The 23,298-nt window shown below is 35.3% G+C and overlaps 3 long non-coding RNA genes across 5 annotated transcripts; all 3 read left to right on the top strand.

The window, feature by feature from the left end:
• The first annotated feature begins 580 nt into the window (after positions 1-580).
• Positions 581-5,789, top strand: LOC128920313 (uncharacterized). The gene is made up of 4 exons (XR_008470409.1): positions 581-836; positions 899-2,320; positions 2,415-2,909; positions 2,985-5,789. It is a non-coding gene; the product is annotated as an uncharacterized LOC128920313 (long non-coding RNA).
• A 57-nt stretch (positions 5,790-5,846) lies between these two features.
• LOC114804962 (uncharacterized) lies at positions 5,847-12,473 on the top strand. 2 transcript variants are annotated; one of them, XR_008470427.1, is made up of 5 exons: positions 5,853-7,520; positions 7,583-7,713; positions 8,672-9,004; positions 9,099-9,593; positions 9,669-12,473. It is a non-coding gene; the product is annotated as an uncharacterized LOC114804962 (long non-coding RNA). The 2 variants fall into 2 exon arrangements; XR_008470426.1 differs by having other exon boundaries at positions 5,847-7,520; positions 7,583-9,004.
• A 58-nt stretch (positions 12,474-12,531) lies between these two features.
• Positions 12,532-19,599, top strand: LOC128920308 (uncharacterized). Of its 2 annotated transcripts, XR_008470406.1 has the most exons (5): positions 12,538-14,204; positions 14,267-14,397; positions 15,356-15,688; positions 15,783-16,277; positions 16,353-19,596. It is a non-coding gene; the product is annotated as an uncharacterized LOC128920308 (long non-coding RNA). The 2 variants fall into 2 exon arrangements; XR_008470405.1 differs by having other exon boundaries at positions 12,532-14,204; positions 14,267-15,688; positions 16,353-19,599.
• The last annotated feature ends 3,699 nt before the right edge of the window (positions 19,600-23,298 follow it).

Genomic DNA, 23,298 nt, shown 5'->3' with positions numbered 1-23,298 from the left:
GCTTCCTATGCACAACCGCAAAAGCGGGATTCGCCCTCTCACTTTAGTTCGCCTCCAAAAGGATGACTGTTGGCTACCCACAGGATACTTGGTCTAAGATCGGAAGTCGTGAGCTGCTTGAGCCACATACAAAAGAATCGTTCCTGGTCACTCCCAAGTGAATGAGAGTCACTTACATGAACTTCTACACATGACATATGACATTTTACATCTACAACCTTCATGATGTATGGATTTCTATTTTTATTCCAATAAAATGTCGTATATCTTTTAAGTCGGTCATTCTAAAGTTTTCCATTAAATACTTCTTTAAACTATTCATTCTTGTCATATCCGTGTAGCTATTACATAGCACATCATCAACATATAAATATACATATGTACTATATAAGTTTTCCGTGATATCACCTCTGTCAAGGATGTATTAGGGATGCAGAAAAAACATCGATGCATCGGAAACATCGATGTTTTCTATACTGTAACGTAAAATGGCACCAGAACAAACTAGAATTGACAATCGAAATCAATAACTTGCTAGATCTATCTAGACATCGATATTCGTAGTTGCCAGAATGTGCGAGTGACGGTAACATGCTACCAATCGACTATATAAGGGCTGCCGGGCTGGCAGCAACACACAGTTCTAATAAGAGAGTTGTCGAGTGAGGACAATTCTAAGAAGAGAGTTGTCGAGTAAAGTGTAAACAATAAACGATATACATCGATATATCGATGTATTTTTTTCGATGCATCGACTTGTGATTATAATGTACTTGGACTATTTTTTAAATAATATTTGGAGCAGCTTATACAAGAAATTAATACTTGATAATAAAGTAAGAGGGAATACGCTTTGAACATTATATTAAATCTATAGCTGTTTGCACTTTATTATTAGGCCCATCAGACAAGACTAATATTTTACAATTACAATTAGAGAAACATCAACTGGAGGATTTTTACCACGATATAAATTTGATAGTGTACATTCAGCAGGAACAAATTCCATTGGAGGAGTTAATAACAAAAGTTAGTACTTGAAAAAAAGAAGAGGATAGCAACGGCGTCGCCTTTAGTATACCATCCACGATTACAGAATTAAAATGCGTGTTTTTCAAGATTAAGAGTTATATAATTATTACTCAAAATTTAAGTTGAAAATTTGACAATTTTTATCTTGCAATTTCTCGATTTATAGTTCATTTTTCATTTATATTGTGCACTTATTATTCTCAAACGCTTTGTTACATTGTTTCTACATATTTATTTTATATCAATTATTTTAATATTTGCTTCAAATGAGCATTTAAATTTTCACACAATTCTCAAACGAGATCCATGTTGACAAAAATAAGTGTTGTTGTATATACATACATATTTTGCAAAAGAATCGAATTGAATAAAAAAAGATGATCACTTTTTAAAGTGCGGCCGAAAGCCACCAATACTTAAAGAATTGGTACGCGAAAGAATTTAAGACACACCGAGATATAATCTATATATATAAAAATTAATTGCTGTTCGTTAGTCTCATTAAAACTCGAAAACTGAACGGATTTTTCTTATCTTAGTCTTAAAATGTTCGTGGAGGTCTGGGGAAGGTTTGAAAGATGAAAAAAAATCGTATAATTGCCGGGAAAACCCTAAAAACAGCCCTTTTCTATTTCCCATGCAAATGTTTTTTAAATAAAATTGAACTTAATTGCCGTTTAATAAAGTTCAAATCACTCACTATTGTCTAAGCAATTTAGGTGTGTTGCTTACGTCAAAGAGTCAATTTGCAATTTATTCCCGCTGCACAAAGTTCAAATTCAATCATATCTATCAAAATCGTCTTCGCATGCTCTTTGGAGGATCTAATGTCGCGTTCCGAAACTAAAAAAAAGTAAATCGCGAATGCATAGTCACAAAATATAATAAATCATTAGTAGTACTGATTTTTCCGACTGAGAATCAATTTGTTCGGTTTCGTGAAACCTAATTTTAGCTAACTTCAGTTGTTACTACCGAGCTGCATTCCACTATGATCCGGCAATTAATTATTGTGCCGACAAATCGATAACAATTGGGGAAATGAACATAATTTGTAAATATTGTAAGGCGTTAAAATACACCGGTGAATCTACTGGATTATGTTGTGCTGGAGGCAAAGTAAAATTGCCACAATTGGTCCAACCACCAGATCCATTACGTTCTTTCTGGGATTGGAAATGATTCTAAGCACTTCTTGGCCAACATCCAGAAATATAACAACTGTTTCCAGATGACATCATTTGGCGCTACACATATTATACAGGACAATTTCATGCCCACTTTCAAGGTATTATAATTAATATTTTTTTATTATATTCAAGTTTGTATACTAAAATAAATATATCGGAAATAATTAATGGACAAATTTTAAAATATTACAGATACAAGGACAAATTTATCACTTATTGGGGGCACTGTTACCACTACCTGATGCAGTTCATAATTTTTAACAAATTTATTTTATGGGCAATTCAGATGTGGAAGTTGATAATCGTTGTGCTCACAATCCAACAGTGAAGAGAACCATTGTCCAAGAATTACAAATGTTTCTTCATCAGAATAACAATTTAGTAAACATGTTCAAAATAGCATTAGATCGGATGCCATCTGATAGCCATAATATTATCATTCGAGCTGACAAAACACCTGCCGGTGAACACACAAGGAGGTTTAATTCACCTACCATTGATGAAGTGGCTGTTTTATTGTGGGAGAAAATTTACAATCTAGAGATATTGTGCTTCATCGTCGGAATAGTAATTTAAAACGTGTATCTGAAACACAAAGAAGCTATGATGGATTACAATATCCTTTGATCTTCTGGCAGGGGGAAGATGGATACCATTTTAATATCAAAATGGTAAATCCAGTAACAGGTAAATAAATTGAGCAGGATTAAATAATATTTTTAAATTCAATTCATCTAAGTAACATTTATCATTTTTGAGCAGGTGCTGAAACCAACAAAAAAGTTAGTGCTATGAATTTCTATTCATACAGACTCATGATCCGTCAAGGTGAAATAAATCATATTTTGATGTGTCAACGACTTTTTCATCAGTTTGCAGTTGACATGTATGTCAAAATTGAAACTGAACGATTAACATACATCCGTTTGAACCAACGACAACTACGATCGGAGGAATACATTCATCTCCGTGATGCTATAAATGCCGATGGCAATGTGAATAATGTAGGAAGAATGACAATTTTGCCAGCCACTTATATAGGAAGCCCACGCCACATGCACGAATATGCTCAGGATGCTATGTCATATGTTAGGCATTATGGCCGCCCAGACTTATTTGTTACATTCACATGTAATCCAAATTGGTCTGAGATCAAGAGGGAATTGTTACAAAGCCAAACACCAGTTGTTAGACAAGACATAATTGCCAGAGTTTTTAAACAAAAATTAAAATCTCTCATGAATTTATTCACAAAGCATTGTGTGTATGGCCGAGTATGTACTCTGTAGAATGGCAAAAGCGTGGATTGCCACATGCGCACATTTTACTCTGGTTAGTGGACAAAATAAGGCCAAATGAGATAATATAATATAATTTCAGCTGAAATTCCAGATGAAACAGCTGACCTAAAATTGCATGCAGTAGTTACCAAACACATGATACATGGACCTTGCGGACTTTTCAACAACAATTCACCCTGTATGGTCGACGGCAAGTGTTCCAAGCGATACCCAAGAGACATGCTTGCTGAAACCATAACGGGAAATGATGGATACCCATTGTATCGTCGCCGATCAGTTGCGGACAATGGGCGATCGGTAATTGTGAAGATAAGAGGACAAAATCTTGATGTAGACAATCGTTGGGTTGTACCATACTCGCCAATATTGTATAAAGCTTTTGAGACGCACATCAATGTGGAATATTGTAACTCAGTAAAGTCGATAAAGTAAATATATAAATATGTTAACAAAGGTAGCGATATGTCTGTCTTCGCTGTAACCAATGCAAATGATGAAATATCACAGTACCAGATGGGGCGCTATGTAAGTAGCAATGAAGCAATTTGGCGTATATTTTCATTTGCGATCCATGAAAGATACCCTACAGTAGTCCATGTGGCGGTCCATTTAGAAAATGGTCAACGAGTTTATTTTAATCAATCGAACGCGGCAGACAGAGCAGCACGTCCACCATCGACAACATTAACAAGTTTCTTCACAGTCTGTCAAACTGATGATTTTGCTCGCACTTTGCTGTATGCTGACATGCCACGCTATTACATATGGAATGCATCATCGAAATCGTTTCAGCGTCGAAAACAAGGAACACCAGTTGAAGGACATCCAAATGTATTTGCTTCAGACGCTCTGGGTCGCATCTACACAGTACATCCAAATAACGATGAATGTTTTTGAATGTTTGAATGAATGTTTTGCATCGTGTGCGCGGTGAAACTTTGAATCCTACACTACAAATGACTGACGAAATTTACAATGAGACATTGATTATGATAGAAGATATGTGTTTATTGATAGCTAATAAAGTATTGTCGTGTTTGGAAATGACATTGAAGAATTGGCCGAAACAGTTCGTACAAATGTTCCACAATTAAATCAACAACAAAGAATTGCGTACGACACTTTAATAGAAGCTGTGAACAGTGGATCTGGTGGAATTTATTTCCTTGATGCTCCCGAAGGAACAGGAAAAACGTTCTTAATTTCATTGCTGTTGGCCCGAGTCGTACGCACATCAAAAACATCTTGATCATCGGTCAGCCTCAGGCCGTTTGGAGATGTTTCGTCATGGAGGCTGAATTTTCCGACTGTTGTGCCAAATACACCTTCTATACCCACCCTATCGTTAAAATCGCCAAGAACGAGTTTTACATCGTGGCGGTGCCTGCGTTCATAGGTGCTCATAGAAAGTATCTTTGGCCACATCGCACAGTGAGACAACGCCGGCATTAAATACAAGGAGTCATTGTTGAGCTCTGAAATTTTGTACAGGTTATTTTTGGGACAATTCCAGTTTAAAAAAAAATTAAGAAAATTCGCCCACTTTTACGCCTACCTGCCATACAGTCGAAATTTTTAAAATGCCGTATTGTCCGTAATACTTTAGGTATAACTTTCAATTTTGGTATACTTGAATGTTATATAGTTACAAACATTATTTGAAATAAAAATTGAACTTTGGCCCACTTCTAACCCCATCACCCATACTACCTCAACATAAAAAGTGCCATATTTTCTAAAATATATTAAATACAACCTTCAAATTCTATATTACTGTAATTTATATCATTTAAAATGTTTCATGCAAAAATTACAATAACACGCCCACTAATACGCCCACCTCCCAATGAAATGCAATAAAAAAAACAATATTTTTTTCATTCAATCAATAATTTTTTAACATCATCATGGTATTCTAATTTTTTCAATTTGTTTCTCATTCTAAATGAATTAATATAAGGATCTGATGGTATTTGCAAATAGTGCATTACATCTTTATTCGTAGAAATACGTGAATTTTTACGAGAATGGAATAGCCTACAGTTTCTATACTCCTTATTCATTGCTTCTTGCGCTTCTTCGGATAACTTTTCTCTTACTTTTTTACTACACTAAAATTTATAAGAACACGATCATCCTCTGATCAAAAATTATGCACCTATCTAACCCAAAGTCAATGACCTTCAACAAAATTATCTATCAAATTAATAACGTAAATAAAATTTATGTAAACAAGAATAAAACATAAATGATTAATATTAAAGCATAATTCTGAATAACTATGCTATTGCATGTTAACATACGTATATCGACAGAATGTGCACGTTACGTACTTTTTGTAGTTTTTTGTATATTTAATGTGCTTTTGCAAACTTTTGCTATATGTTCTCTACTTTATATTAAAGCTGAGATTTCAAACTTTCATTTGGTATAAGACTGCACCTAGGGCGAGGGGCTGCTCTATATTTCCTAGGCCATTGAAAATGCAAAATGTGCAATTTTTGCACCACAATTCTGTTATTAAAAAAAAAAATTGTGTTTTTTTTTATTAATTTTTTCATTAACTCATTCTACAATAACTAAATTAATTAAAAAAATACTTTAAAGTTATATTTATTATGTATTTTTATTTTAATAAGCTTTTGATTATTACATATTGAACTAACATATTTCAAGCGCGTTGGCATACCTCAACTTTGACTGGCTCTAGACCAAAAAGTAATGAAGTTATGAGGCTGAAATTTCAGGGAATTGTTACTCATATATCTGTTAATATACTGTGAAAATTTCATCACGTCAAAAACCATTTTTTGCCGCTGTTACTATAGGGCTGTCTCACTGTGCATCGTCCTTCTCTTCCGTCGGGGCGTGGGCGCAGATAAGTGATATGTTGAAGAACCTCGCTTTGATACGGGTTGTGGCTAGACGTTCATCCACCCGGGGTGAGTGCCAGGACACCTTCTTCCGTCCTTGTCCCGTCCATCGCTTTTCTTGGATCTCGGTGATGTCAGCCTTTACTGTTCCGAGGACATCAACCAGCGGGGAAGAGGCACCTTGACAATTAAGAGTCGGGATAATCCAGGTGCATGCCCGTAATTCGTAGTTCTTTATACGTTTGCGGTCGTCGTCATTAAAATTGGGGTCTCTCATCCGAGGCTATTGCTTCCTATGCACAACCGCAAAAGCGGGATTCGCCCTCTCACTTTAGTTCGCCTCCAAAAGGATGACTGTTGGCTACCCACAGGATACTTGGTCTAAGATCGGAAGTCGTGAGCTGCTTGAGCCACATACAAAAGAATCGTTCCTGGTCACTCCCAAGTGAATGAGAGTCACTTACATGAACTTCTACACATGACATATGACATTTTACATCTACAACCTTCATGATGTATGGATTTCTATTTTTATTCCAATAAAATGTCGTATATCTTTTAAGTCGGTCATTCTAAACTTTTCCATTAAATACTTCTTTAAACTATTCATTCTTGTCATATCCGTGTAGCTATTACATAGCACATCATCAACATATAAATATACATATGTACTATATAAGTTTTCCGTGATATCACCTCTGTCAAGGATGTATTAGGGATGCAGAAAAAACATCGATGCATCGGAAACATCGATGTTTTCTATACTGTAACGTAAAATGGCACCAGAACAAACTAGAATTGACAATCGAAATCGATAACTTGCTAGATCTATCTAGACATCGATATTCGTAGTTGCCAGAATGTGCGAGTGACGGTAACATGCTACCAATCGACTATATAAGGGCTGCCGGGCTGGCAGCAACACACAGTTCTAATAAGAGAGTTGTCGAGTGAGGACAATTCTAAGAAGAGAGTTGTCGAGTAAAGTGTAAACAATAAACGATATACATCGATATATCGATGTATTTTTTTCGATGCATCGACTTGTGATTATAATGTACTTGGACTATTTTTTAAATAATATTTGGAGCAGCTTATACAAGAAATTAATACTTGATAATAAAGTAAGAGGGAATACGCTTTGAACATTATATTAAATCTATAGCTGTTTGCACTTTATTATTAGGCCCATCAGACAAGACTAATATTTTACAATTACAATTAGAGAAACATCAACTGGAGGATTTTTACCACGATATAAATTTGATAGTGTACATTCAGCAGGAACAAATTCCATTGGAGGAGTTAATAACAAAAGTTAGTACTTGAAAAAAAGAAGATGATAGCAACGGCGTCGCCTTTAGTATACCATCCACGATTACAGAATTAAAATGCGTGTTTTTCAAGATTAAGAGTTATATAATTATTACTCAAAATTTAAGTTGAAAATTTGACAATTTTTATCTTGCAATTTCTCGATTTATAGTTCATTTTTCATTTATATTGTGCACTTATTATTCTCAAACGCTTTGTTACATTGTTTCTACATATTTATTTTATATCAATTATTTTAATATTTGCTTCAAATGAGCATTTAAATTTTCACACAATTCTCAAACGAGATCCATGTTGACAAAAATAAGTGTTGTTGTATATACATACATATTTTGCAAAAGAATCGAATTGAATAAAAAAAGATGATCACTTTTTAAAGTGCGGCCGAAAGCCACCAATACTTAAAGAATTGGTACGCGAAAGAATTTAAGACACACCGAGATATAATCTATATATATAAAAATTAATTGCTGTTCGTTAGTCTCATTAAAACTCGAAAACTGAACGGATTTTTCTTATCTTAGTCTTAAAATGTTCGTGGAGGTCTGGGGAAGGTTTGAAAGATGAAAAAAAATCGTATAATTGCCGGGAAAACCCTAAAAACAGCCCTTTTCTATTTCCCAAGCAAATGTTTTTTAAATAAAATTGAACTTAATTGCCGTTTAATAAAGTTCAAATCACTCACTATTGTCTAAGCAATTTAGGTGTGTTGCTTACGTCAAAGAGTCAATTTGCAATTTATTCCCGCTGCACAAAGTTCAAATTCAATCATATCTATCAAAATCGTCTTCGCATGCTCTTTGGAGGATCTAATGTCGCGTTCCGAAACTAAAAAAAAGTAAATCGCGAATGCATAGTCACAAAATATAATAAATCATTAGTAGTACTGATTTTTCCGACTGAGAATCAATTTGTTCGGTTTCGTGAAACCTAATTTTAGCTAACTTCAGTTGTTACTACCGAGCTGCATTCCACTATGATCCGGCAATTAATTATTGTGCCGACAAATCGGTAACAATTGGGGAAATGAACATAATTTGTAAATATTGTAAGGCGTTAAAATACACCGGTGAATCTACTGGATTATGTTGTGCTGGAGGCAAAGTAAAATTGCCACAATTGGTCCAACCACCAGATCCATTACGTTCTTTCTGGGATTGGAAATGATTCTAAGCACTTCTTGGCCAACATCCAGAAATATAACAACTGTTTCCAGATGACATCATTTGGCGCTACACATATTATACAGGACAATTTCATGCCCACTTTCAAGGTATTATAATTAATATTTTTTTATTATATTCAAGTTTGTATACTAAAATAAATATATCGGAAATAATTAATGGACAAATTTTAAAATATTACAGATACAAGGACAAATTTATCACTTATTGGGGGCACTGTTACCACTACCTGATGCAGTTCATAATTTTTTACAAATTTATTTTATGGGCAATTCAGATGTGGAAGTTGATAATCGTTGTGCTCACAATCCAACAGTGAAGAGAACCATTGTCCAAGAATTACAAATGTTTCTTCATCAGAATAACAATTTAGTAAACATGTTCAAAATAGCATTAGATCGGATGCCATCTGATAGCCATAATATTATCATTCGAGCTGACAAAACACCTGCCGGTGAACACACAAGGAGGTTTAATTCACCTACCATTGATGAAGTGGCTGTTTTATTGTGGGAGAAAATTTACAATCTAGAGATATTGTGCTTCATCGTCGGAATAGTAATTTAAAACGTGTATCTGAAACACAAAGAAGCTATGATGGATTACAATATCCTTTGATCTTCTGGCAGGGGGAAGATGGATACCATTTTAATATCAAAATGGTAAATCCAGTAACAGGTAAATAAATTGAGCAGGATTAAATAATATTTTTAAATTCAATTCATCTAAGTAACATTTATCATTTTTGAGCAGGTGCTGAAACCAACAAAAAAGTTAGTGCTATGAATTTCTATTCATACAGACTCATGATCCGTCAAGGTGAAATAAATCATATTTTGATGTGTCAACGACTTTTTCATCAGTTTGCAGTTGACATGTATGTCAAAATTGAAACTGAACGATTAACATACATCCGTTTGAACCAACGACAACTACGATCGGAGGAATACATTCATCTCCGTGATGCTATAAATGCCGATGGCAATGTGAATAATGTAGGAAGAATGACAATTTTGCCAGCCACTTATATAGGAAGCCCACGCCACATGCACGAATATGCTCAGGATGCTATGTCATATGTTAGGCATTATGGCCGCCCAGACTTATTTGTTACATTCACATGTAATCCAAATTGGTCTGAGATCAAGAGGGAATTGTTACAAAGCCAAACACCAGTTGTTAGACAAGACATAATTGCCAGAGTTTTTAAACAAAAATTAAAATCTCTCATGAATTTATTCACAAAGCATTGTGTGTATGGCCGAGTATGTACTCTGTAGAATGGCAAAAGCGTGGATTGCCACATGCGCACATTTTACTCTGGTTAGTGGACAAAATAAGGCCAAATGAGATAATATAATATAATTTCAGCTGAAATTCCAGATGAAACAGCTGACCTAAAATTGCATGCAGTAGTTACCAAACACATGATACATGGACCTTGCGGACTTTTCAACAACAATTCACCCTGTATGGTCGACGGCAAGTGTTCCAAGCGATACCCAAGAGACATGCTTGCTGAAACCATAACGGGAAATGATGGATACCCATTGTATCGTCGCCGATCAGTTGCGGACAATGGGCGATCGGTAATTGTGAAGATAAGAGGACAAAATCTTGATGTAGACAATCGTTGGGTTGTACCATACTCGCCAATATTGTATAAAGCTTTTGAGACGCACATCAATGTGGAATATTGTAACTCAGTAAAGTCGATAAAGTAAATATATAAATATGTTAACAAAGGTAGCGATATGTCTGTCTTCGCTGTAACCAATGCAAATGATGAAATATCACAGTACCAGATGGGGCGCTATGTAAGTAGCAATGAAGCAATTTGGCGTATATTTTCATTTGCGATCCATGAAAGATACCCTACAGTAGTCCATGTGGCGGTCCATTTAGAAAATGGTCAACGAGTTTATTTTAATCAATCGAACGCGGCAGACAGAGCAGCACGTCCACCATCGACAACATTAACAAGTTTCTTCACAGTCTGTCAAACTGATGATTTTGCTCGCACTTTGCTGTATGCTGACATGCCACGCTATTACATATGGAATGCATCATCGAAATCGTTTCAGCGTCGAAAACAAGGAACACCAGTTGAAGGACATCCAAATGTATTTGCTTCAGACGCTCTGGGTCGCATCTACACAGTACATCCAAATAACGATGAATGTTTTTGAATGTTTGAATGAATGTTTTGCATCGTGTGCGCGGTGAAACTTTGAATCCTACACTACAAATGACTGACGAAATTTACAATGAGACATTGATTATGATAGAAGATATGTGTTTATTGATAGCTAATAAAGTATTGTCGTGTTTGGAAATGACATTGAAGAATTGGCCGAAACAGTTCGTACAAATGTTCCACAATTAAATCAACAACAAAGAATTGCGTACGACACTTTAATAGAAGCTGTGAACAGTGGATCTGGTGGAATTTATTTCCTTGATGCTCCCGAAGGAACAGGAAAAACGTTCTTAATTTCATTGCTGTTGGCCCGAGTCGTACGCACATCAAAAACATCTTGATCATCGGTCAGCCTCAGGCCGTTTGGAGATGTTTCGTCATGGAGGCTGAATTTTCCGACTGTTGTGCCAAATACACCTTCTATACCCACCCTATCGTTAAAATCGCCAAGAACGAGTTTTACATCGTGGCGGTGCCTGCGTTCATAGGTGCTCATAGAAAGTATCTTTGGCCACATCGCACAGTGAGACAACGCCGGCATTAAATACAAGGAGTCATTGTTGAGCTCTGAAATTTTGTACAGGTTATTTTTGGGACAATTCCAGTTTAAAAAAAAATTAAGAAAATTCGCCCACTTTTACGCCTACCTGCCATACAGTCGAAATTTTTAAAATGCCGTATTGTCCGTAATACTTTAGGTATAACTTTCAATTTTGGTATACTTGAATGTTATATAGTTACAAACATTATTTGAAATAAAAATTGAACTTTGGCCCACTTCTAACCCCATCACCCATACTACCTCAACATAAAAAGTGCCATATTTTCTAAAATATATTAAATACAACCTTCAAATTCTATATTACTGTAATTTATATCATTTAAAATGTTTCATGCAAAAATTACAATAACACGCCCACTAATACGCCCACCTCCCAATGAAATGCAATAAAAAAAACAATATTTTTTTCATTCAATCAATAATTTTTTAACATCATCATGGTATTCTAATTTTTTCAATTTGTTTCTCATTCTAAATGAATTAATATAAGGATCTGATGGTATTTGCAAATAGTGCATTACATCTTTATTCGTAGAAATACGTGAATTTTTACGAGAATGGAATAGCCTACAGTTTCTATACTCCTTATTCATTGCTTCTTGCGCTTCTTCGGATAACTTTTCTCTTACTTTTTTACTACACTAAAATTTATAAGAACACGATCATCCTCTGATCAAAAATTATGCACCTATCTAACCCAAAGTCAATGACCTTCAACAAAATTATCTATCAAATTAATAACGTAAATAAAATTTATGTAAACAAGAATAAAACATAAATGATTAATATTAAAGCATAATTCTGAATAACTATGCTATTGCATGTTAACATACGTATATCGACAGAATGTGCACGTTACGTACTTTTTGTAGTTTTTTGTATATTTAATGTGCTTTTGCAAACTTTTGCTATATGTTCTCTACTTTATATTAAAGCTGAGATTTCAAACTTTCATTTGGTATAAGACTGCACCTAGGGCGAGGGGCTGCTCTATATTTCCTAGGCCATTGAAAATGCAAAATGTGCAATTTTTGCACCACAATTCTGTTATTAAAAAAAAAAATTGTGTTTTTTTTTATTAATTTTTTCATTAACTCATTCTACAATAACTAAATTAATTAAAAAAATACTTTAAAGTTATATTTATTATGTATTTTTATTTTAATAAGCTTTTGATTATTACATATTGAACTAACATATTTCAAGCGCGTTGGCATACCTCAACTTTGACTGGCTCTAGACCAAAAAGTAATGAAGTTATGAGGCTGAAATTTCAGGGAATTGTTACTCATATATCTGTTAATATACTGTGAAAATTTCATCACGTCAAAAACCATTTTTTGCCGCTGTTACTATAGGGCTGTCTCACTGTGCATCGTCCTTCTCTTCCGTCGGGGCGTGGGCGCAGATAAGTGATATGTTGAAGAACCTCGCTTTGATACGGGTTGTGGCTAGACGTTCATCCACCCGGGGTGAGTGCCAGGACACCTTCTTCCGTCCTTGTCCCGTCCATCGCTTTTCTTGGATCTCGGTGATGTCAGCCTTTACTGTTCCGAGGACATCAACCAGCGGGGAAGAGGCACCTTGACAATTAAGAGTCGGGATAATCCAGGTGCATGCCCGTAATTCGTAGTTCTTTATACGTTTGCGGTCGTCGTCATTAAAATTGGGGTCTCTCATCCGAGGCTATTGCTTCCTATGCACAACCGCAAAAGCGGGATTCGCCCTCTCACTTTAGTTCGCCTCCAAAAGGATGACTGTTGGCTACCCACAGGATACTTGGTCTAAGATCGGAAGTCGTGAGCTGCTTGAGCCACATACAAAAGAATCGTTCCTGGTCACTCCCAAGTGAATGAGAGTCACTTACATGAACTTCTACACATGACATATGACATTTTACATCTACAACCTTCATGATGTATGGATTTCTATTTTTATTCCAATAAAATGTCGTATATCTTTTAAGTCGGTCATTCTAAACTTTTCCATTAAATACTTCTTTAAACTATTCATTCTTGTCATATCCGTGTAGCTATTACATAGCACATCATCAACATATAAATATACATATGTACTATATAAGTTTTCCGTGATATCACCTCTGTCAAGGATGTATTAGGGATGCAGAAAAAACATCGATGCATCGGAAACATCGATGTTTTCTATACTGTAACGTAAAATGGCACCAGAACAAACTAGAATTGACAATCGAAATCGATAACTTGCTAGATCTATCTAGACATCGATATTCGTAGTTGCCAGAATGTGCGAGTGACGGTAACATGCTACCAATCGACTATATAAGGGCTGCCGGGCTGGCAGCAACACACAGTTCTAATAAGAGAGTTGTCGAGTGAGGACAATTCTAAGAAGAGAGTTGTCGAGTAAAGTGTAAACAATAAACGATATACATCGATATATCGATGTATTTTTTTCGATGCATCGACTTGTGATTATAATGTACTTGGACTATTTTTTAAATAATATTTGGAGCAGCTTATACAAGAAATTAATACTTGATAATAAAGTAAGAGGGAATACGCTTTGAACATTATATTAAATCTATAGCTGTTTGCACTTTATTATTAGGCCCATCAGACAAGACTAATATTTTACAATTACAATTAGAGAAACATCAACTGGAGGATTTTTACCACGATATAAATTTGATAGTGTACATTCAGCAGGAACAAATTCCATTGGAGGAGTTAATAACAAAAGTTAGTACTTGAAAAAAAGAAGATGATAGCAACGGCGTCGCCTTTAGTATACCATCCACGATTACAGAATTAAAATGCGTGTTTTTCAAGATTAAGAGTTATATAATTATTACTCAAAATTTAAGTTGAAAATTTGACAATTTTTATCTTGCAATTTCTCGATTTATAGTTCATTTTTCATTTATATTGTGCACTTATTATTCTCAAACGCTTTGTTACATTGTTTCTACATATTTATTTTATATCAATTATTTTAATATTTGCTTCAAATGAGCATTTAAATTTTCACACAATTCTCAAACGAGATCCATGTTGACAAAAATAAGTGTTGTTGTATATACATACATATTTTGCAAAAGAATCGAATTGAATAAAAAAAGATGATCACTTTTTAAAGTGCGGCCGAAAGCCACCAATACTTAAAGAATTGGTACGCGAAAGAATTTAAGACACACCGAGATATAATCTATATATATAAAAATTAATTGCTGTTCGTTAGTCTCATTAAAACTCGAAAACTGAACGGATTTTTCTTATCTTAGTCTTAAAATGTTCGTGGAGGTCTGGGGAAGGTTTGAAAGATGAAAAAAAATCGTATAATTGCCGGGAAAACCCTAAAAACAGCCCTTTTCTATTTCCCAAGCAAATGTTTTTTAAATAAAATTGAACTTAATTGCCGTTTAATAAAGTTCAAATCACTCACTATTGTCTAAGCAATTTAGGTGTGTTGCTTACGTCAAAGAGTCAATTTGCAATTTATTCCCGCTGCACAAAGTTCAAATTCAATCATATCTATCAAAATCGTCTTCGCATGCTCTTTGGAGGATCTAATGTCGCGTTCCGAAACTAAAAAAAAGTAAATCGCGAATGCATAGTCACAAAATATAATAAATCATTAGTAGTACTGATTTTTCCGACTGAGAATCAATTTGTTCGGTTTCGTGAAACCTAATTTTAGCTAACTTCAGTTGTTACTACCGAGCTGCATTCCACTATGATCCGGCAATTAATTATTGTGCCGACAAATCGGTAACAATTGGGGAAATGAACATAATTTGTAAATATTGTAAGGCGTTAAAATACACCGGTGAATCTACTGGATTATGTTGTGCTGGAGGCAAAGTAAAATTGCCACAATTGGTCCAACCACCAGATCCATTACGTTCTTTCTGGGATTGGAAATGATTCTAAGCACTTCTTGGCCAACATCCAGAAATATAACAACTGTTTCCAGATGACATCATTTGGCGCTACACATATTATACAGGACAATTTCATGCCCACTTTCAAGGTATTATAATTAATATTTTTTTATTATATTCAAGTTTGTATACTAAAATAAATATATCGGAAATAATTAATGGACAAATTTTAAAATATTACAGATACAAGGACAAATTTATCACTTATTGGGGGCACTGTTACCACTACCTGATGCAGTTCATAATTTTTTACAAATTTATTTTATGGGCAATTCAGATGTGGAAGTTGATAATCGTTGTGCTCACAATCCAACAGTGAAGAGAACCATTGTCCAAGAATTACAAATGTTTCTTCATCAGAATAACAATTTAGTAAACATGTTCAAAATAGCATTAGATCGGATGCCATCTGATAGCCATAATATTATCATTCGAGCTGACAAAACACCTGCCGGTGAACACACAAGGAGGTTTAATTCACCTACCATTGATGAAGTGGCTGTTTTATTGTGGGAGAAAATTTACAATCTAGAGATATTGTGCTTCATCGTCGGAATAGTAATTTAAAACGTGTATCTGAAACACAAAGAAGCTATGATGGATTACAATATCCTTTGATCTTCTGGCAGGGGGAAGATGGATACCATTTTAATATCAAAATGGTAAATCCAGTAACAGGTAAATAAATTGAGCAGGATTAAATAATATTTTTAAATTCAATTCATCTAAGTAACATTTATCATTTTTGAGCAGGTGCTGAAACCAACAAAAAAGTTAGTGCTATGAATTTCTATTCATACAGACTCATGATCCGTCAAGGTGAAATAAATCATATTTTGATGTGTCAACGACTTTTTCATCAGTTTGCAGTTGACATGTATGTCAAAATTGAAACTGAACGATTAACATACATCCGTTTGAACCAACGACAACTACGATCGGAGGAATACATTCATCTCCGTGATGCTATAAATGCCGATGGCAATGTGAATAATGTAGGAAGAATGACAATTTTGCCAGCCACTTATATAGGAAGCCCACGCCACATGCACGAATATGCTCAGGATGCTATGTCATATGTTAGGCATTATGGCCGCCCAGACTTATTTGTTACATTCACATGTAATCCAAATTGGTCTGAGATCAAGAGGGAATTGTTACAAAGCCAAACACCAGTTGTTAGACAAGACATAATTGCCAGAGTTTTTAAACAAAAATTAAAATCTCTCATGAATTTATTCACAAAGCATTGTGTGTATGGCCGAGTATGTACTCTGTAGAATGGCAAAAGCGTGGATTGCCACATGCGCACATTTTACTCTGGTTAGTGGACAAAATAAGGCCAAATGAGATAATATAATATAATTTCAGCTGAAATTCCAGATGAAACAGCTGACCTAAAATTGCATGCAGTAGTTACCAAACACATGATACATGGACCTTGCGGACTTTTCAACAACAATTCACCCTGTATGGTCGACGGCAAGTGTTCCAAGCGATACCCAAGAGACATGCTTGCTGAAACCATAACGGGAAATGATGGATACCCATTGTATCGTCGCCGATCAGTTGCGGACAATGGGCGATCGGTAATTGTGAAGATAAGAGGACAAAATCTTGATGTAGACAATCGTTGGGTTGTACCATACTCGCCAATATTGTATAAAGCTTTTGAGACGCACATCAATGTGGAATATTGTAACTCAGTAAAGTCGATAAAGTAAATATATAAATATGTTAACAAAGGTAGCGATATGTCTGTCTTCGCTGTAACCAATGCAAATGATGAAATATCACAGTACCAGATGGGGCGCTATGTAAGTAGCAATGAAGCAATTTGGCGTATATTTTCATTTGCGATCCATGAAAGATACCCTACAGTAGTCCATGTGGCGGTCCATTTAGAAAATGGTCAACGAGTTTATTTTAATCAATCGAACGCGGCAGACAGAGCAGCACGTCCACCATCGACAACATTAACAAGTTTCTTCACAGTCTGTCAAACTGATGATTTTGCTCGCACTTTGCTGTATGCTGACATGCCACGCTATTACATATGGAATGCATCATCGAAATCGTTTCAGCGTCGAAAACAAGGAACACCAGTTGAAGGACATCCAAATGTATTTGCTTCAGACGCTCTGGGTCGCATCTACACAGTACATCCAAATAACGATGAATGTTTTTGAATGTTTGAATGAATGTTTTGCATCGTGTGCGCGGTGAAACTTTGAATCCTACACTACAAATGACTGACGAAATTTACAATGAGACATTGATTATGATAGAAGATATGTGTTTATTGATAGCTAATAAAGTATTGTCGTGTTTGGAAATGACATTGAAGAATTGGCCGAAACAGTTCGTACAAATGTTCCACAATTAAATCAACAACAAAGAATTGCGTACGACACTTTAATAGAAGCTGTGAACAGTGGATCTGGTGGAATTTATTTCCTTGATGCTCCCGAAGGAACAGGAAAAACGTTCTTAATTTCATTGCTGTTGGCGAGGATCAGATCGCGAAATGATGTTGCTCTAGCATTGGCATCATCTGGAATAGCTGCGACTCTGCTAGAAGGCGGGCGAACTGCGCATTCTGCCTTGAAATTACCATTAAATATGCAAATAACCGAAACACCAATTTGCAACATCGCCAAAAATAGCGCAATGGCAAAGATTCTACAGGTATGTAAATTAATTGTTTGGGATGAATGCACAATGGCCCATAAGAGGTCACTGGAGGCACTGGACAGAACATTGAAAGATCTTCGTGACAACCAAAATATTTTTGGTGGGGCCATGATTCTGTTGTCAGGTGATTTTCGTCAGACTCTTCCATTTATTCCCCGATCAACTGTTGCTGATGAACTAAATGCATGCCTAAAATCATCGAATTTGTGGCAGTACGTAAAGACACTCCAATTAACAACTAACATGCGAGTATTTTTGCAACATGATGAAACTGCAAATATGTTTGCGAAGCAGTTGTTAGACATTGGAAATAATAAAGTTGCAATGGACACCTCGACCGGATTCATCACATTACCTACAGATTTCTGTCACATCACAGATTCAAAAGAGGAGCTTATTCAGCGAGTTTAACCAAAATTGGCTGGTTGAACGAGCAATATTGGCAGCGAAAAATAAAGATGTCGAGGATCTCAATGCAATCATTTAGAATTTTCTTCGAGGACAGTCGGTTTCCTTCAAATCAGTCGACACCGTTATGAACCAAGATGACGTAGTCAACTATCCCACGGAGTTTTCAAATTCACTGGAATTGCCTGGATTACCACCTCACAATTTGCAGTTAAAAGTAGGATCAGTTGTCATCATGCTGCGTAACATTAATCAACCTCGGCTATGCAATGGAACAAGACTGGCTGTGAAAAAGCTGATGAATAACGTCAATAAATAAATCGCAAGCACAGTCTTTAGAGGTTTGCGGAATCAATTTGGAGTATCCCTGTTTCGCGCATGGACAATTATACGTCGCGTGTTCGCGCGTCGGAAAACCGTCTTCTTTGTTTATTTACGCACCACAAAAAAAAAAAAAAAAAATATAGTTTATGAGAAAGCTTTAAATTGATTAACAAACTGTATCATGACAGTGTGTCACTGTTAATATCAAATTTAAACCTTATGAATTGCCAGTATCTCAGGAAAACTCTGTTTTTTTGGTAAGCAACATGTGTCGAAAATAATAATAAAATTTCATGATTCATTAAAAAAATGCATTTTTATTCAATACGTTTTGATGGTTTTAAAATTTAGGTATTTTCTTTATCGACTGAGGCAGTACGAAGTCTGCCGGGTCAGCTAGTTTGTTATATAATCCCTCCTTTTAATTGATTTTGAGAATTGTGTAAAAAGTTAAATACCTATTCAAAGCAAATCAGAAGAGAATCAGAATTACCTCTATCCAGCCACATCCATATTAACTCTGAAATCGTATGATGGTATACTAAAGTTTTCCATAGCAACGTTTAATTATATTTCTGCGAAAAACATTTGCATACATATTTCAGATTTACTCGACGCGAAGTGCAAGCTATGTCAAAAATTTGTTTGTACGGCGGGAAATACAAATCTGATGGGGCACATAAAACAGTTTCACATAGCATTTAACGAGTGTGGCGACTTCAGTACCTTCCGATGACTTTTTCGAAAGCTTCTCAAGTGAAAATTAATAAAATACTTGGTTGTATATTTTTTTTTTTTGATAATTTTCATATTTTACATATTTATTTAAAAATTGAAAGAATCTGTTGGTAATTTTATATTTATATCGCAAAAAAACATCGATGTATATTTTTTACTTGCACCCTAGGATGTATACAGCGATCTACTGGAGAGTTGGAAAATTCGCATTATTTCAGTGCTTTTTTAAATACTCCAAATCAGCATCTTGCTGCTTTTTTGTGTCCGTAAATTACCTTACCCAATTTACATACATTTTCACCAATGTATGATTAACCTTGAAAATGTTGCGTATATATTTCTTCATTTAACGTGCTGTGGAAAGCTGTTTTTATATCCATTTTATAGACCTTCAAATTATATTGGATTGCTAATCTAATATGAATCGAAAACTTGAAATAATCGTGCAACTAGTCTTTCTTTAAATTTGATGGGATCCCCGCGTTCATTATATTTAATAGAAAAGAGCCATCTAATGTCAACCTTGTATTTATTTTGTGGCTTTTTTTGTAATTGTCCAAGTATTATTTATTTCATGAGTACTCAACTCTGCTTTTATGGCTTCCTCCCAAAAGGATTTATCGATTCTCAGTGTTAAAAGTAGAATGTGGATTCGAAATATATTTATTCAAACTGTTATCGTCTTCATTATAAGATATATGTGGCTTAATCTTTAATTAACTTCTTCTACCTATTTCATTGATATGTTTATTGCTACTATCACTATTTTCACTAGGCTGTTCAGTTGATTTACATTCCGTACTCTCATTCGTGGAAGTTTTGCTCCTTACTTTCTTACCTTAATTCTGAAAATTTACGTGATCAGATTCCTTACTGTCTTTCAGGAAGTCTGTTCTTTGCACCCGCCGCTAATATAAGCTTTAACTATAAGCAGACTTTTGTACATCTTTCTGCTTTTTTCCAAGCCCCATCCACTATATCTGGAATATTTACATCCATCTCAGCAAACAAAACCTTGCCCGGATTTTCCATATGGAATAGTTTTCTCCCTCAAAAGGCTTTATATTTTTGCTTTGTCTATGTATTTTAGATGCGCAACAACACAAAACTTAACTTCACATCTAAACACATATGATTTAAAATTTACCTTTTATTTAGCGAGGATTGAATCCATAACCTGTTGAAATCTTAATTTCGAATGAATGGAGCGAACCATAAGTTAGGACGAAAAACTCAAAAGTATTACCAACCTACCGATTTATTATGTAGTGCTGTGTAATGTTATTATTGTATATGCAGTGTTCTATAAGGTTATTTTTGTATAAAGGAAGAGGGAATATTCAACAGAGGAGGTGCTTGGATGATTCATCTTCGCATTCCTCCAAACAGCTTTGGCAATTAGCGACTCCCTTGATCCCTTGCCTCACTGCGTATGTGCGGGCCAGAAAGACCTCTCTGTGTAGGTGCTGTTGTTCTCCAGCGAGCTCACTCGAAGTCAGTTTGTGCAGAGATCTAGCGCTAGTGGACCATGGACTACCGGCACGTTTCCACTCCGGCGTCAAAGATGCTAGGGTACCCTCTATTGCAAGCTGATATAGAGGCCTAGTTTTGGCCTCAGCAAACTAAAAACTGTCGAAGTGCTTAACAGTTTAAAAATGATCGAAAAAACTGTTTCGCGACTGCGACTGCTGACGACTTGCGAAGCAAATATTACGCTTTTGCTTTGGTTTGTGCAGCTGATCAAACACAAGCAAAGCAATGTGAAAAACTGCAAACCAATGACTGCCAAAAGCGCTGCGCATTTTCCTAATAATTGTTTTCTGCTTTTGCTTTGCTTGCGATTGCTGCTTTTTCTAAAGCATAAGCAAAAGCAAAAGCGAAAAAAAACTTATCGTAGTTTTTTAAACACTGCTCATATTTTACTTTTACGATTTTAGGTATTACGATAATATTCACTCCTACTACATCTAGAAATGATAAAATATATGTAGCTGTTTCAGACAAAATGTATTGCTTTATATACGCTACATTAGGTTATTAAAAACCAATATTTAATATTAAAAAAAATATTGTTTCAATGTTAAGAATTTTTGAGCATTAAATCACAAACCTGTCAAATTGACGGGTTAAGTAAATCTAGTGTTAATAGTAATTATATATGTATAATTAAAATTTCAAATACAAGGATTCAGGGGAATCCTAAAAGTAACGAAGGGGGAGTCATGTGTGAATACCGTAAATTTTAAAATAACCTTGCCACAAAGTCATGTATTAGAAGCTGACCGTGACGGAATGTCAGTTTTAATCAATAAATCATTTCCTAAACAAGCATCAAGGTGTTCGGATGTTTCAGACAAGGTGACTCACTCTCGTGTGATTTCTTTAACCTGATGCTGGAGAAAAAAATACGAGTTGCAGAGCTAAATAGAGAAGGTACAATCTTCTATAAGAGTGTACAGCGCCGTTAGTTCTGCTTTTTCCAGACTGGATAAGGAAGCGAAGCGTATGGGTCTCGTGGTGAACGAGGACAAGACGAAATATCTCCTGTCGTCAAACAAACAGTCAGCGCATTCGCGTCTTGGCTCCCACGTCACTGTTGACAGTCATAACATGGCTGGTGGAAGCCGAGGAAGAGGGAGACCTCCACTCCGATGGAAGGACCAGGTGGAGAGGGACCTGGCTTCGCTTGGTATAACCAATTAGCGCCAAACTGCCAGAAGGAGGGATACCCTTCGCGCTTTTTTGGACTCGGCTACGCCAGTCAAGAAGAAGAAGTATAAGATCTAACAGGCACAGTCGAGCCGGAGCGGTCGAAAACAATAACAACAAGAACATAAGATTATCTCAACAATTTTTAACAGAAGTCGAAACAATAATTAAATTAAACAACAAAATCTAATTAAAATAAACTCAACAACAGATGTGTCAGCAATATTTTCTAAAAAACTAAGAAATAACGAGCAAATCATAAGAGCAACATAAACATCAACATCTGGTTCATCAGCGTATTTAATTGGAAATCCGGCCCTTTTTTGTCGATGCACCAGAGGTATTAACGGTTTTAAGGGCTTTTGTACCCTTTCTTGTAAAGTACATTTCGAATGGATATGATGCACGCAACACCCTGAACTGCATAATACTTTCTTCTATATTTCTGGTGCTAATTGCCTTGGGTCTGTCTGCTCCATTCTCCTTTAAATAGAAGTCTAAGGTAATTTTCTGAGACTCTAATGGAATTTTACGAGAACGCCCATTTTCGACTTTACACTTTGACATTTGACACAAAATTAAGATTCACCTGCAAAATCATTTAAGAAATAGTTTTTAACACAAATAATTTATTACTGTTCGATTTACCTGAATAATGAGAAGAAAAAAAACAAGGAATGTACGTAAACTATTTTTGTGTGATTTTGAGTTCTTTTTTGTTTTTTGACAATATTGGATTCCTGGAAGAATTGACGGGTATTATTACACCGAATATTTAATCTTAATAGTATCGTTGAACATTGTATAAAAAATTGGGATTACGGTT

This window comes from Zeugodacus cucurbitae, chromosome 3 (assembly GCF_028554725.1).
Source record: "Zeugodacus cucurbitae isolate PBARC_wt_2022May chromosome 3, idZeuCucr1.2, whole genome shotgun sequence".
NCBI classification, from domain to species: domain Eukaryota; kingdom Metazoa; phylum Arthropoda; class Insecta; order Diptera; family Tephritidae; genus Zeugodacus; species Zeugodacus cucurbitae.
Note: the sequence above shows the minus strand (reverse complement) of the source record. Positions and strands in the feature narration are given on the sequence as shown.